The sequence below is a fragment of the Triticum urartu genome, chromosome 7A (genome assembly GCF_056163025.1).
Source record: "Triticum urartu cultivar PI428250 chromosome 7A, HENAU_Tu73, whole genome shotgun sequence".
NCBI lineage: Eukaryota > Viridiplantae > Streptophyta > Magnoliopsida > Poales > Poaceae > Triticum > Triticum urartu.
The window spans coordinates 439690787-439706696 of NC_141879.1; positions in this window are offsets into that span (position 1 = coordinate 439690787).

Sequence of the window (15910 nt, forward strand, 5' to 3'; positions counted from 1 at the left end):
TTGCTGCACCAGAGTTTTACCTCATCGACAGTAAAGTTCGTGCTGTTTTCAGTGATGATGCTGTGAGTGACGCCATAACGGTGTACGACCCCGGATATGAAGTCTATCACCGGTCCGGATTCGGCTGTTTTAACAGGTTTGGCCTCTATCCATTTGGTGAATTTATCCACCATGACCAGTAAGTATTTTTTCTTGTGGGTTCCCCCTTTAAGGGGTCCAACCATGTCAAGCCCCCAGACCGCGAAGGGCCACGTAATGGGGATTGTTTGGAGGGCGGTGGGTGGCATGTGGCTTTGATTTGCAAAGAGCTGGCAACCGACTCAATGTTGAACGAGGTCCTGTGCGTCTGCTCGAGCTGTCGGCCAGTAGAAACCTGTACGGAAGGCCTTACTTACAAGGGCCCGGGCTGCGGCGTGATGGCCGCCGAGTCCAGCATGAATTTCTGCCAAAAGTTGTCGTCCTTCCTACTCGGAGATGCACCTTTGTAGTACTCCGGTAGTGCTTTTTTATACAATTCTCCCTCATCGACCCTGTAGGCCTTAGATCGCCGCACTATGCAGCGTGCCTTATTTTGGTCCTCCGGAAGTTCATGCCTAGTTAGGTAGGCCAGGAATGGTTCTGTCCACGGGGCTATGATGGCCATTATTACGTGGGCCGAAGGTGTTATTTCAGTGGCGGAGCCTCTGATTGTGTCAGAGTGTTCGGTATCGGGTATTTTGGCCGGGTCCGGATTATTATTACCGGTGTCCCCTTCCCATACTACAGATGGCTTGAACAACCTCTCTAGAAATATGTTGGGGGGACCGCGTCACGTTTTGCACCGATGCGGGCGAGGATATCCGCCGCCCGATTGTTTTCCTGAGCCACATGATGAAATTCGAGCCCCTCGAATCGAGCTGACTTTTTAGGACGGCATTGCGATAGGCCGCCATTTTCAGATCCTTGGCATCAAAGTCTCCATTTATTTGGGATATTGCGAGGTTCGAATCCCCCCGCACCTCTAGGCGTTGAATGCCCATGGATACTGCCATCCAGAGACCATGTAAAAGGGCCTCATATTCGGCTGCATTGTTGGAGTCCGTATACATTATCTGGAGTATGTATTGAACTGTATCTCCGGTTGGGGACGTCAAAACGATGCCAGCCCCCAGACCAGCCAACATTTTGGAGCCTTCAAAGTGCATGATCCAGTTGGAATACGCCCCGTACTCTTTAGGGAGTTCGACTTCCGTCCATTCGGCGACAAAGTCGGCCAATACTTGCGACTTAATGGCTCGCCGTGGCTTGTAAGTTATGTCGAACGAGAGGAGCTCAATGGCCCATTTGGCAATCCGGCCCGTGGCGTCGCGGTTGTTTATAATATCATTAAGTGGCACCTCCGAGGCTACTCTTATCGAACACTCTTGAAAGTAGTGTCGCAGTTTCCGGGATGCCATGAATACCACGGATGCTATATTTTGATAATGCGGGTACCGTGACTTGCATGGAGTAAGGACAGTGGATACATAGTAGACCGGCTTTTAAAGGGGGAATTTATGACTGTCCGTGACGACGAGCACTGCGCTCACAACTTGATGGGTTGCCGCAATGTATAACAGCATTGGTTCGCCAATGTTTGGCGTGGCCAGGACTGGGTTGGTTGCTAATATGGCTTTTATTTCTTCCAATCCGGCTGTGGCGGCATCCATCCACTTGAAGTGTTCGGTGCGCCGTAGGAGGCGATAAAGGGGTAATGCCTTTTCTCCCAGGCGGGAGATAAAGCGGCTTAGAGCCGCCACACATCCGGTTAATTTCTGGATTTGTTTGAGGTCTGTTGGGATATCCAACTGTGACAGAGCTTGGATCTTGGCCGGATTTTCTTCAATTCCTATGCCGGATACAATGAAGCCCAGGAGCTTTCCGGCAGGCACGTCAAAAACACATTTTTCCGGGTTGAGCTTCATCCTTGCGACGCACGGTACACCTCGTTTGCCACCTACTCGACCCTAGTGTCACTGATAAAATGAAGTAATAATATAGTTAAAATAGAGCGAATGTCCTCTCTATCATTTCATTTCCAATGTAGATAAAGAAAGTGCTTCTGTTTGTTAATGTATGTTTCATCAACTAGTCCCATTGTTAATGTTTAAGCATTTATGCAAACTGGGGTGCTTAATTTTAGTTGATTTGCACAAAAATAGAGATTTGAATGTCTCAAGGCCCCTCCTTGTACTATCGCTGTACACTGATGTTCATCACTGGCAGAAGGTGTATCGGGGAGACTTGGGACGATTTTCAATATGAGGCGTGGCGTACCGTATGAGGCATCGCAGGGCCCATCTTGCCCTCACAGCATGGCATACTATGATACTATTGCAATATTTTCTTCTATTTATTTTGCGTGTTTCATCAACTAGTGCTACTATAATGTAATCACACTTTTTTCATTATCTGTGCAAACAGGGTTATTCAGCTGCATTTTGGTGGAACTGCACAAATGTACAGATGGAACCGGCATATATGCAGAGTGCGATGTGTGCCAAGTAAAAATTACCGACACCAACCATGATCCATGCACGCATTGGCATCCACCACCACCAGTGGGATGTGTGGCGCTCTCTGTGGACGGATCTTTCTCGGCAGCAAATCCTCTAACCAAATACTAGTAGCTTATATTGGCAGTTTTCTAGGGAGTACTCTTTTCTGAAAGAAGCACCAATCTATTTTTCTTTATTTGTACACAATGTCACAACTTTGACCCAAAGGTCCAGAGCTATTTAAGGGTGATTGGCGTAGTACTCGAAGACTGATTATAAGCATGATTTTCATTAGCTGTCACACTGATTGTAAGCATGAGCAGGTAGAAGATTAGGTTAGTGCGAAGCTTACCTTAAACCCTACCGCCGCCGTTGAAATGAGGCAAGCATCGAGGGAACCGTGGGGAAGCGACTTCGCACCATCCGGACTCCTCTTGTGGTGGGATAACGAATACTCCTGTGGCTCCAGCTGGCTCTGCACCCTCACGAACGGCACATCGTACTCGATCGATTCGTTATCCTCTGGGCGCTCAACCTTCGACCTGTACGCCCACAACCTCCGCCTCACTTTCGCCTCGGGAAAATCTGTCTGCTCCATCGCCCAGAGGAGATACTCGATGAACTCGAAGGACTGCGACGTGACTGCCGCCGAGGAGTACATGTACATCGCCGCCCTCATCGCCGTCATCTCGCTCTTTCGCATACATTGCTACATGGCCCTCACCGTCCTCGAAATCTCCCACTCATTGTCAAACCAAGTAAGGATCTCCTTCATCCTGGCGAACTTTGCCTGGTCGCGCCGGTGATCTGCCTGATTCGCTACTGCATCCTCCCATAAATGTCCTTCTGAGTGGTCCGGTGCTAGCTTTGGAAGATGGGAGGAGATACGATGGCCTTGCAATAGAGAAGAGGGAGAGGAGATATGGTGGTTTTGGAATGGAAATGATGGAGAGGAGAGGAGGTGGTTTTGCAATGGAGAAGAGGGAGAGGCGACACGGTGGTTTTGGAATGGAGATGATGGAGAGGAGAGGAGGTGGTTTTGCAATGGAGAAGAGGGAGAGGCGAGACGGTGGTTTTTGAATGGAGATGATGGAGAGGAGAGGAGGTGGTTTTGCAATGGAGAAGAGGGAGAGGAGCGTGCGACAACGATTTAGGATTGGACGAGAGGGCCGACGCGCCGTGACTGGATCAAAATCAAAATCAATTTACCCTTCAATTAAGAAAGCGACCCCACATTAACTAGTATCCCTTTTATTCTGTGTCATAATTGACCATGATTTTCGCAAATAAAATATATGTTATATGTTGCAAAAATAATATAATTTGAAAGTAGATTCATATACGAACCAAACGATACAATTTTTGGTGACATACATTCACATTTTGCTTGTCAAATACAGTACATGGTCAAACTTTGACCCAAAATATGCAAAACAAAAGAATACTTCCAAGACCAGCGCCGCTCTTCCGCTCTTCTCCTCTTAAACCACCGCCGCTCCTCTCCCGTTCCAATCTAAATCCAGCGCCGCTCCTCTCCTCTTCCATTTCAAAACCACCGCCCCTCCTCTCCTGTTCCAATCCAAAACCAGCGTCATTCCTCTCCCGTTCTAATCCAAAACCAGCGCTGCTCCTCTCCTCATCCATTCAAAAACCACCGCCGACGAGTGAAGGTGCTGTGGAGAAGTAGATCGATGGAGGAGTACAACCGATACGTGAGGATCGCAGACGGCGACCCTGTGAAGCTAGCTAGGATGTTGGAGCTACAGTCTTGGTTTGACAACAAGGACCAACTAGCGGTGACAGTGACATCCATGGCCAAATATCTGCAACAGAGCGAAAAGGCGACGATACTCCCGGAGGGAATCACACGGGCGTACATAAAGATGCTCCTCCGGGCCATGGAGCAAACAGATTCACCGAATCCGATCGCGAGGGAGCGGTGGTGGGAGTATCGATCCCAGATGGAGCATCCACCAGAGATTGAAGGATCGAGCATCTACAGGGTGCCGTTTGTGAGGGTGTCGTGCTAGAGTGAGCCGGTGGAGTCTTCGTCGACTGAACCCAACTACAAGAGGAGAAAAATAGTTGGCCCGGCGACGCTTCCCCACTATCGTCTCCCTCGCCGTTCACATCGTCTCACGGGGCGGCTGTCTGCTGCCGAGGAATAGGAGGGACTGCCCCCAGCCCAATAGTCGGGCAGGTTGTGAATTGTTAGGAGGAGCTTAGGGTTGTCAGTATTTGCAGGTTGTCAATTGTGTTTTGTGTTGTGTATTTTGAGAGTACTTTTAGATATGAATATCTTTTGAATTTCAGATTTGCAGTATTGAGCATATGAAGTATTTTATGAATTCTAGAGATCTATTTTTAGCACTTAAAAATGTAGTTTCATCGGAGTATGAAAGTGCAGACAATGTGATTCTCAGAGAAGAAACTGCAAGTTTTAGTTTCAGATAAGAAACTTCAAGTTCAGTTTCAGATAAGAAACTGCAACTTTCAGAGGCAGAGCATTTATATTAACACGACCTTTTCAAACAGTGTTAACATCATGTTGGAAGGTTTATTCATGGTCGAAACTGGAACTACCAGCCAGTTAACATCATGCTGATCAACATTCATGCATAACACATCTTCATATGATGCACAGTCAAAAAGATATGCTATTTTCAAAATGCCCACACAATGTCGAGTGTGCGAAAAACAGAGAAAACAAGGGACAAAGTTTTGGCAAGTGTTCGACGTGGTGTGCGTAGATGACAATTGGGACCCACATGTCAATATAGGCAGAGGCAAAAATTTTGGAGATATTTTCTCTGCACAGGTGCTACCTCTTTTAGCACTGCGTTGGTTTTCCCCGAAGAGGAAGGGATGATGCAGTAAAGTAGCATAAGTATTTCCCTCCGTTTTTGAGAACCAAGCTATCAATCCAGTAGGAGGCTACGCGCGAGTCCCTCGCACCTACACAAAACAAATAAATCCTAGCAACCAACGCAAATAGGGGTTGTCAATCCCTATAGGGCCACTTACGAGAGTGAGATCTGATAGATATGGTAAGATAATATTTTTGGTATTTTTATGATAAAGATGCAAAGTAAAATAAAGGCAAAGTAAATAACTAAGTACTAGGAGATCAATATGATAAAGATAGACCCGGGGGCCATAGGTTTCACTAGTGGCTTCTCTCGAGAGCATAAGTATTCTACGGTGGGTGAACAAATTACTGTTGAGCAATTGACAGAATTGAGCATAGTTATGAGAATATCTAGGTATGATCATGTATATAGGAATCACGTCCGAGACAAGTAGACTGACTCCTGCCTGCATCTACTACTATTACTCCACTCATCGACCGCTATCCAGCATGCATCTAGAGTATTAAGTTAAAACAGAGTAACACCTTAAGCAAGATGACATGATGTAGAGTGATAGACTCATGCAATATGAAGAAAACCCCATCTTGTTATCCTCGATGGCAACAATACAATACGTGCCTTGCTGCCCTTACTGTCACCGGGAAAGGACACCGCAAGATTGAACCCAAAGCTAAGCACTTCTCCCATTGCAAGAAAGATCAATCTAGTAGGCCAAACCAAACTGATAATTCGAAGAGACTTGCAAAGATAACCAATCATAAATAAAAGAATTCAGAGAAGATTCAAATATTATTCATAGATAGACTTGATCATAAACCCACAATTCATCGGTCTCAACAAACACACCGCAAAAGGAAGATTACATCGAATAGATCTCCACAAGAGAGGAGAGAACATTGTATTGAGATCCAAAAAGAGAGAAGAAGCCATCTAGCTAATAACTATGGACCCGTAGGTCTGAGGTAAAACTACTCACACTTCATCGGAACGGCTATGGTGTTGATGTAGAAGCCCTCCGTGATCGATGCCCCCTCCGGCGGAGCTCCGGAACAGGCCTCAAGATGGGATCTCGTGGATACAGAAAGTTGCAGCGATGGAATTAGGGTTTTGGCTCCGTATCTGATCGTTTGGGGGTACGTGGGTATATATAGGAGGAAGAAGTACGTCGGTGGAGCAACAGGGGGCCCACGAGGGTGGAGGGCGCGCCTGGGGGGGGGGGGTAGGCGCGCCCCTACCCCGTGGCCTCCTGTTACGTGTCTTGATGTAGGGTCCAAGTCTCCTGAGTTGTATTCGATGAGAAAATCACGTTCCCGAAGGTTTCATTCCGTTCGGACTCCGTTCGATATTCCTTTTCTTCGAAACCCTAAAACAGGTAAAAAACAACAATTCTGGGCTGGGCCTCCGGTTAATAGGTTAGTCCCAAAAATAATATAAAAGTGGATAATAAAGCCCAATAATGTCCAAAACAGTAGATAATATAGCATGGAGCAATCAAAAATTATAGATACGTTGGAGACGTATCAACAGGTGGAATCGAACCCGGGTGGAACAGCTGTCGGGTAGTGTCACTCGGCCACTAGGCTAGTTCAGTTGTTTCGTTACTAATAAGGCACTTCCTGAGGTGGTCAGATCTCCTCCTGCGCCTTTGTGCGCTCGCCGCGACGCCGCTGTCTGCCGTTGTGAACATGCTGAACAAACGAGAGGAATCTAGAGAGGACTGTACGTGGAGAGGCGGACAGTCGGGACCCACTAGGTCTATGGTCGTACGCAAGCAAGTGCATCATCGAAAAAATACTTCCTCCTAATGCTACTGACGTTGGGGCCCACGGGTTTGTCGACCTAGTTACATTTTTAGGAGATTCAACGTAGTTACTATAGGAGATAATTTCACAACGAAGCGGGGGAGCTGGTAGGTATCATTTATTATCACTGGGGCAGCAAGTATCAACTGGGTTTTGGGCTGCCCCGTCTAGGCTTTCTTTTTTAACATGCGCAGCCCACGACCTCGGATGGGAGTTTCATAGGCCTGTTTGTATTTTCTTGAGGGCCGTCATGTATCGACCGACCTATGGACCTCCCATCCGGCCTATGGACCTCCCATCCGGCCTATGGATCTCCCATCCGAGGTTTTATTTTTCCTGAAACATTGCAGCCCAATTTATGTATTTTTTTGAAGAAAACGCAAAGGTCTGTTCTATTTTTCTATATAAGAATAGGAATGCCTGGTCCAACTTATGTTTCCCTTCTAACTATATTATATATATTTAAATTATTTTATATGTTATTATATATTATTGTTATTATCATCATATATTTAACAGATACTTACATATGTAAGAAAACAATATCCCACATCTTATTAACTTATAAAAATAATTTCTTAACAATAAAATAAAACCTTGGGACCACCTGCTCTCGCCTCCTGCTGCTAGTAGCTCTGCTTAGCACGCTTCGCTGTGAAGCGCTACTCCACCGTTGGCCAGGCCATCCCTCCACCCCTCCACACCTCCTGTTCTTCTCCGCCGACTGCCGAACCACACCACACCAGAACCAGTTAACCCTCGTACACCTCTCCGTCTGCAACTCTACTCCCACGTCTTCCCATCTCTGGCTCGTTGCTGTCCGGGGCCTCGCCGTCGTCCACCACCTTGGATGTGCTTGGCGCGGAGTGGTCAACGTGGTCAACGAACGACACCATCTGAAGTAGACTGTGCATGGAGAGGCTGACAGCTAGGTCCACGGCCGCACGCAAGGAAATGCCTCCTTATTACGCGCAAAATAATGATTCCTCCACCTGACAGCTGGGACCCATCAGAAGGGCCTTTGTATTTCACGAAAAAACGTTCCCACCGCTGACAGGTCAGACCCACCAGCTATATCTTCGCACGCAAGGAAGTGCCTCCTTATTACGCACAAAAAATGAATACCCCCCTGCTAGCTAGGACCCACAATAGTGGGAGGCTGACTTGTGGGCCAACTAAGTTGACGGGGACGGAGGGCTTTGTAAACTTAGTCAATATGAACGATTCTAGCTCTAGTGACCGTACGATGGCCATCCAATGGCCGTAGTGCTTCTTCAGCCTCTGGTCTTCTTACTCCAGCCGCCCAAACCAGCGCCTGTCGTGCCTCGTGGTCCTGCCTCCCGTGGTCGGCTGCGATGCCGTGGAGGCTTCGCCGCCCCCTACTACTCCCACCACTGACCAGGCCATCCCTCTACTCACCCACACCCCCTGTTATTCTGCGGCAACGGCAGCCTCACACTGCAGCGAACCAGTGAACCCTCATACTCCTCTAAGCGTGGGCATCCACTGTTGCGTCTTCCATGGCTCCGCGTCGTCCCCTTCCTAGGCCTCGCCGTCGTCCACCGCCCTGGTGCTCTCGGCGCGGCGTGGTTAACGTGGTCAAGGAACGGCTTCCATTGGACGTGGACTGTATGTGGAGTGGCTGACAGCTGGGTCCATGGCCGCAACAAGGAAGTGCCTCCTAATTACGCGGAAAATAATGATCCCTCCACCTGACAGCAGGGACCCACCGGACGGGCAACCGCATTTCATGAAAAAACGTTTCGCCCTGACTGCTGGGACCTACCAGCGACATCTTCGCATGCAAGGAAGTGCGTCCGGGCAAAAAAATGATTCGCCCCCGTGACTGTTGGGACCCACCAACTACATCTTCGCACGCAAGGAAGTGCCTGACAGTCGGGACCCACCTGGTCGAAGCGTACGTAGCATTGTCATTCTGGTCGCAAACGTGTACGTATATACTGGTCGATGTAGAGGCGCACATGTGTCGTAGTAGAGGCGCGCACATAGCATGTACATGTACGTACATCGGCCAGTGTGCAAGAAAGAAAATACGGCCACGTACATGTTGGAAATATGCCCTAGAGGCAATAATAAATTGGTTATTATTATATTTCCTTGTTCATGATAATCGTTTATTATCCATGCTAGAATTGTATTGATAGGAAACTCAGATACATGTGTGGATACATAGACAACACCATGTCCCTAGTAAGCCTCTAGTTGACTAGCTCGTTGATCAATAGATGGTTACGGTTTCCTGACCATGGACATTGGATGTCATTGATAACGGGATCACATCATTAGGAGAATGATGTGATGGATAAGACTCAATCCTAAGCATAGCACAAGATCGTGTAGTTCGTATGCTAAAGCTTTTTCTAATGTCAAGTATCATTTCCTTAGACCATGAGATTGTGCAACTCCCGGATACCGTAGGAATGCTTTGGGTGTACCAAACGTCACAACGTAACTGGGTGACTATAAAGGTACACTACAGGTATCTCCGAAAGTGTCTGTTGGGTTGGCACGAATCGAGACTGAGATTTGTCACTCCGTGTAAACGGAGAGGTATCTCTGGGCCCACTCGGTAGGACATCATCATAATGTGCACAATGTGATCAAGGAGTTGATCACGGGATGATGTGTTACGGAACGAGTAAAGAGACTTGCCGGTAACGAGATTGAACAAGGTATCGGGATACCGACGATCGAATCTCGGGCAAGTATCGTACCGCTAGACAAAGGGAATTGTATACGGGATTGATTAAGTCCTTGACATCGTGGTTCATCCGATGAGATCATCGTGGAACATGTGGGAGCCAACATGGGTATCCAGATCCCGCTGTTGGTTATTGACCGGAGAACGTCTCGGTCATGTCTGCATGTCTCCCGAACCCGTAGGGTCTACACACTTAAGGTTCGATGACGCTAGGGTTATAAAGGAAGCTTGTATGTGGTTACCGAATGTTGTTCGGAGTCCCGAATGAGATCCCAGACGTCACGAGGAGTTCCGGAGGTAAAGATTTATATATAGGAAGTCCTATTTCGGCCATCGGGACAAGTTTCGGGGTCATCGATATTGTACCGGGACCACCGGAAGGGTCCCGGGGGCCCACCGGGTGGGGCCACCTATCCCGGAGGGTCCCATGGGCTGAAGTGGGAAGGGATCCAGCCCAAAGTGGGCTGGGGCGCCACTTCCCTTATGGCCCATGCGCCTAGGGTGAAGGGGGAACCCTAAGGAAGAGTCCCAAGGAGGGAAGGCACCTCCTAGGTGCCTTGGGGGGGAGGGAAACCTCCCCTGGCCGCCGCCCCCTAGGAGATTGGATCTCCTAGGGCTGGCGCACCCCCCCCCTTGGGCTCCCTATATATAGTGAGGGTAGGAGGGGCTCTTGAGATACCCCCTTATGCCTTTGGTGCAGCCCCTCCCTCTCTCCTAAGTCCTTCTCCTCTCCCGTGGTGCTTGGCGAAGCCCTGCAGGATTGCCACGCTCCTCCACCACCACCACGCCATTGTGCTGCTGCTGGATGGAGTCTTCCTCAACCTCTCCCTCTCTCCTTGCTGGATCAAGGCGTGGGAGACGTCACCGGGCTGTACGTGTGTTGAACGCGGAGGTGCCGTGCGTTCGGCACTTGATCATCGGTGATTTGGATCACGACGAGTACGACTCCATCGACCCCGTTCACTTGAACACTTCCGCTTAGCGATCTACAAGGGTATGTAGATGCACTCTCCTTCCCCTCGTTGCTGGTCTCTCCATAGATAGATCTTGGTGACACGTAGGAAAATTTTGAATTTCTGCTACGTTCCCCAACAGTGGCATCATGAGCTAGGTCTATGCGTAGTTTCTATGCACGAGTAGAACACAAAGTAGTTGTGGGCGTTGATTTTGTTCAATATGCTTGCCGTTACTAGTCTTATCTTGATTCGGCGGCATCGTGGGATGAAGCGGCCCGGACCAACCTTACACGTACTCTTACGTGAGACCGGTTCCACCGACTGACATGCACTAGTTGCATTAGGTGGCTGGCGGGTGTCTGTCTCTCCCACTTTAGTCGGATCGGATTCAATGAAAAGGGTCCTTATGAAGGGTAAATAGCAATTGACATATCACGTTGTGGTCTTTGCATAGGTAAGAAACGTTCTTTCTAGAAACCCATAGCAGCCACGTAAAACATGCAAACAACAATTAGAGGACGTCTAACTTGTTTTTGCAGGGTGTGCTATGTGATGTGATATGGCCAAAAGGATGTGATGAATGATATATGTGATGTATGAGATTGATCATGTTCTTGTAATAGGTATCACGACTTGCATGTCGATGAGTATGACAACCGACAGGAGCCATAGGAGTTGTCTTTATTTATTTATGACCTGCGTGTCAACATAAACGTCATGTAATTACTTTACTTTATTGCTAACCGTTAGCTATAGTAGTAGAAGTAATAGATGACGTGACAACTTCATGGAGACACGATGATGGAGATCATGATGATGGAGATCATGGTGTCATGCCGGTGACAAGATGATCATGGAGCCCCAAGATGGAGATCAAAGGAGCTATATGATATTGGCCATATCATGTCACTATTATTTGATTGCATATGATGTTTATCATGTTTATACATCTTATTTTCTTAGAACGACGGTAGTAAATAAGATGATCCCTCATTAAAATTTCAAGAAGTGTTCTCCCCTAACTATGCACCGTTGCTAAAGTTCGTCGTTTCGAAGCACCACGTGATGATCGGGTGTGATAGATCCTTACGTTCACATACAACGGGTGTAAGACAGTTTTACACATGCAAAACACTTAGGGTTAACTTGACGAGCCTAGCATGTACAGACATGGCCTCGGAACACAGAGACCGAAAGGTCGAGCATGAGTCGTATGGTAGATACGATCAACATGAAGATGTTCACCGACGTTGACTAGTCCGTCTCACGTGATGATCGGACACGGCCTAGTTGACTCGGATCATGTAATCACTTAGATAACTAGAGGGATGTCTATCTAAGTGGGAGTTCATAAGATGAACTTAATTATCCTGAACATAGTCAAAAGGATTTTGCAAATTATGTCGTAGCTCGCGCTTCAGTTCTACTTTTTAATTATGTTCCTAGAGAAAATTTAGTTGAAAGTTGATAGTAGCAATTATGCGGACTAGGTCCGTAAACCGAGGATTGTCCTCATTGCTTCATAGAAGGCTTATGTCCTTAATGCACCGCTCAGTGTGCTGAATCTCGAACGTTGTCTGTGGATGTTGCGAACATCTGACATACACATTTTGATAACTACGTGATAGTTCTGCTAAATGGTTCAGAGTTGAGGCACCGAAGACGGTTTTTGAAACGTCGCGAAAACATATGAGATGTTTTGAGGGCTGAAATTGGGATTTCAGGCTTGTGCCCACATCAAGAGGTATAAGACCTCCGACGATTTTCTTAGCCTGCAAACTAAGGGAGAAAAGCTCAATTGTTGAACTTGTGCTCAGATTGTCTGAGTACAACAATCGCTTGAATCGAGTGGGAGTTGATCTTCCAGATGAAATAGTGATGGTTCTCCGAAGTCAATGCCACCAAGCTGCTTGAGCTTCGTGATGAACTATAATATATATCAGGGACATATATGATGATCCTTGAGATATTCGCGATGTTTGACACCGCGAAAGTAGAAATCAAGAAGGAGCATCAATTGTTGATGGTTGGTGAAACCACTAGTTTCAAGAAGGGCAAGGGAACAAAGGGATACTTCATGAAACGGCAATTCAGCTGCTGCTCTAGTGAAGAAACCCAAGGTTGAACCCAAACCCGAGACTAAGTGCTTCTGTAATAAGGGGAACAACCACTGGAGCAGAATTACCCTAGATACTTGGTAGATGAGAAGGCTGGCAAGGTCGATAGAAGTATATTGGATATACATTGTGTTAATGTGTACTTTACTAGTACTCCTAGTAGCACCAGGGTATTAGATACCGGTTTGGTTGCTAAGGGTTAGTAACTCGAAATAAAAGCTACGGAATAAACGGAGACTAGCTAAAGGTGAGCTGACGATATGTGTTGGAAGTGTATCCAATGTTGATATGATCAAGCATCGCACGCTCCCTCTACCATCGAGATTGGTGTTTGCGTTGAGCATAGACATGACTGGATTATGTCTATCGCAATACGGTTATTCATTTAAGGAGAATAATGGTTACTCTGTTTATTTGAATAATACCTTCAAATGGTCTTACACCTAAAATGAATGGTTTATTGAATCTCGATCGTAGTGATACACATGTTCATGCCAAAAGATAGTAATGATAGTACCACCTACTTGTGGCACTGCCACGTAAGTCATATCGGTATAAAACGCATGAAGAAGCTCCATGTTGATGGATCTTTGGACTCACTTTATTTTGAATCACTTGAGACATGCGAACCATGCCTATTGCTGTATATGCATGAAGAATCTCCATGCAAATGGACCGTTTGGACTCACTTGATTTTGAATCACTTGAGACATGCAAATCATACCACATGGGCAAGATGACTGAAAGCCTCGTTTTTCAGTGAAATGGAACTAGAAAGCAACTTGTTGGAAGTAATACATTTTGATGTGTGCAGTCCAATGAGTGCTGAGGCATGTAGTGGATATTGTTATGTTCTTACTTCACAGATGACTTGAGTAAATGTTGAGTATATTTACTTGATGAATCACGAGTCTGAATTATTGAAAGGTTCAAGTAATTTCAGGGTGAAGTTGAAAGATCGTCGTGACAAGAGGATAAAATGTCTATGATATGATCATAGAGATGAATATCTGAATTACGAGTTTGGCACAGAATTAAGACATTGTGGAAATTGTTTCACAACTAATACAGCCTGGAACACCATAGTGTGATGGTGTGTTCGAACATCATAACTGCACCCTATTGGATATGATGCATACCATGATGTCTCTTATCAAATTACCACAATAGTTTATGGGTTAGGCATTAAAGACAACCACATTCACTTTAAATAGGGCACCACGTAATTCCGATGAGATGACACCGTATGAACTATGGTTTAGAGAAACCTAAGCTGTCATTTCTTAAAAGTTTGGGGCTGCGATGCTTATGTGAAAAAGTTTCAGGCTGATAAGCTCGAACCCAAAGTGGATAAATGCATCTTGATAGGACACCCAAAACAGTTGGGTATACCTCCTGTCTCAGATTCAAAAGCAATAAAGGATTGTTTCTAGAATCGGGTCCTTTCTCGAGGAAAAGTTTCTCTTGAAAGAATTGAGTGGGAGGATGGTGGAGACTTGATGAGGTTATTAAACCGTCTCTTCAACTAGTGTGTGGCAGGGCACAGGAAGTTGTTCCTGTGGCACCTACACCAATTGAAGTGGAAGCTTATGATAGTGATCATGAAACTTTAGATCAAGTCACTAACAAACCTCGTGGGATGACAAGGATGCGTACTACTTCAGAGTGGTACGTAGTCCTGTCTTGGAAGTCATGTTGCTAGACAACAATGAACCTACGAGCTATGGAGAAGAGATGGTGGGCCTGGATTCCGATGAATGGCTCGAGGCCATAAAATCCGAGAGAGGATCCATGTATGAAAACAAAGTGTAGACTTTGGCAGAACGACTCGATGGTCGTAAGGCTGTTGAGTACAGATGGATTTTAAAAGGAATACGGACAATGATGGTAAGTATTACCATTAAGAAAGCTCGACTTGTCGTTAAGATGTTTTCCGACAAGTTCAAGGAGTTGACTACGATGAGACTTTCTCACTCGTAGCGATGCTAAGAGTCTGTTGGAATTATATTAGCGATTACTGCATTATTTATGAAATCTTGCAGATAGGATGTCAAACATTGTTTCCTCAACGATTTTCTTGAGGAAAGGTTGTATGTGATACAAACGGAAGGTTTTGTCAATCCTGAGAGATGCTAATAAGTATGCAAAACTCCAGCAATCCTTCTAAGGACTGGAGTAGGCATCTCGGAGTTGGAATGTATGCTTTGATGAGATGATCAAAGATTTTGGGTGTATACAAAGTTTATGAGAAACTTGTATTTCCAAAGAAGTGAGTGGGAGCACTATAGAATTTCTGATGAGTATATGTTATGGATCAGAAATGATGTAGAATTTATGGAAAGCATATAGGGTTATTTGGAAAGTGTTTTTCAATGGAAAACCTGGATAAGCTACTTGAACATTAAGCATCAAGATCTATAAGGATAGATCAAAACGCTTAATGGTACTTTCAAATGAGCACATACCTTGACATGATCTTGAAGGTGTTCAAGATGGATCAGTCAAAGAAGGAGTTCTTGCCTGAGTTGTAAGGTATGAAGTTAAGACTTAAAGCTCGACCACGGCAGAATAGAGAGAAAGGACGAAGGTCATCCCCTATGCTTAAGACGTAGGCTCTACAGTATGCTATGCTGCGTACCACACCTGAAGTGTGCCTTGCCATGAGTCTGTCAAGGGGTACAAGAGTGATCCCAGAATGGATCACAGACAGCGGTTAAAGTTATCCTTAGTAATTAGTGGACTAAGGAATTTTCTCGATTATGGCGGTGGTAAAAGAGTTCGTCGTAAAGGGTTATGTCGATGCAAGCTTAACACCTATCCGGATAGCTCTGAGTAGAGATACCGGATACGTATAATGGAGCAACAATTTAGAATAGCTCCAAGTAGAACAGTTATTTGGAATAGCTCCAAATAGAGCGTGGTAGCTA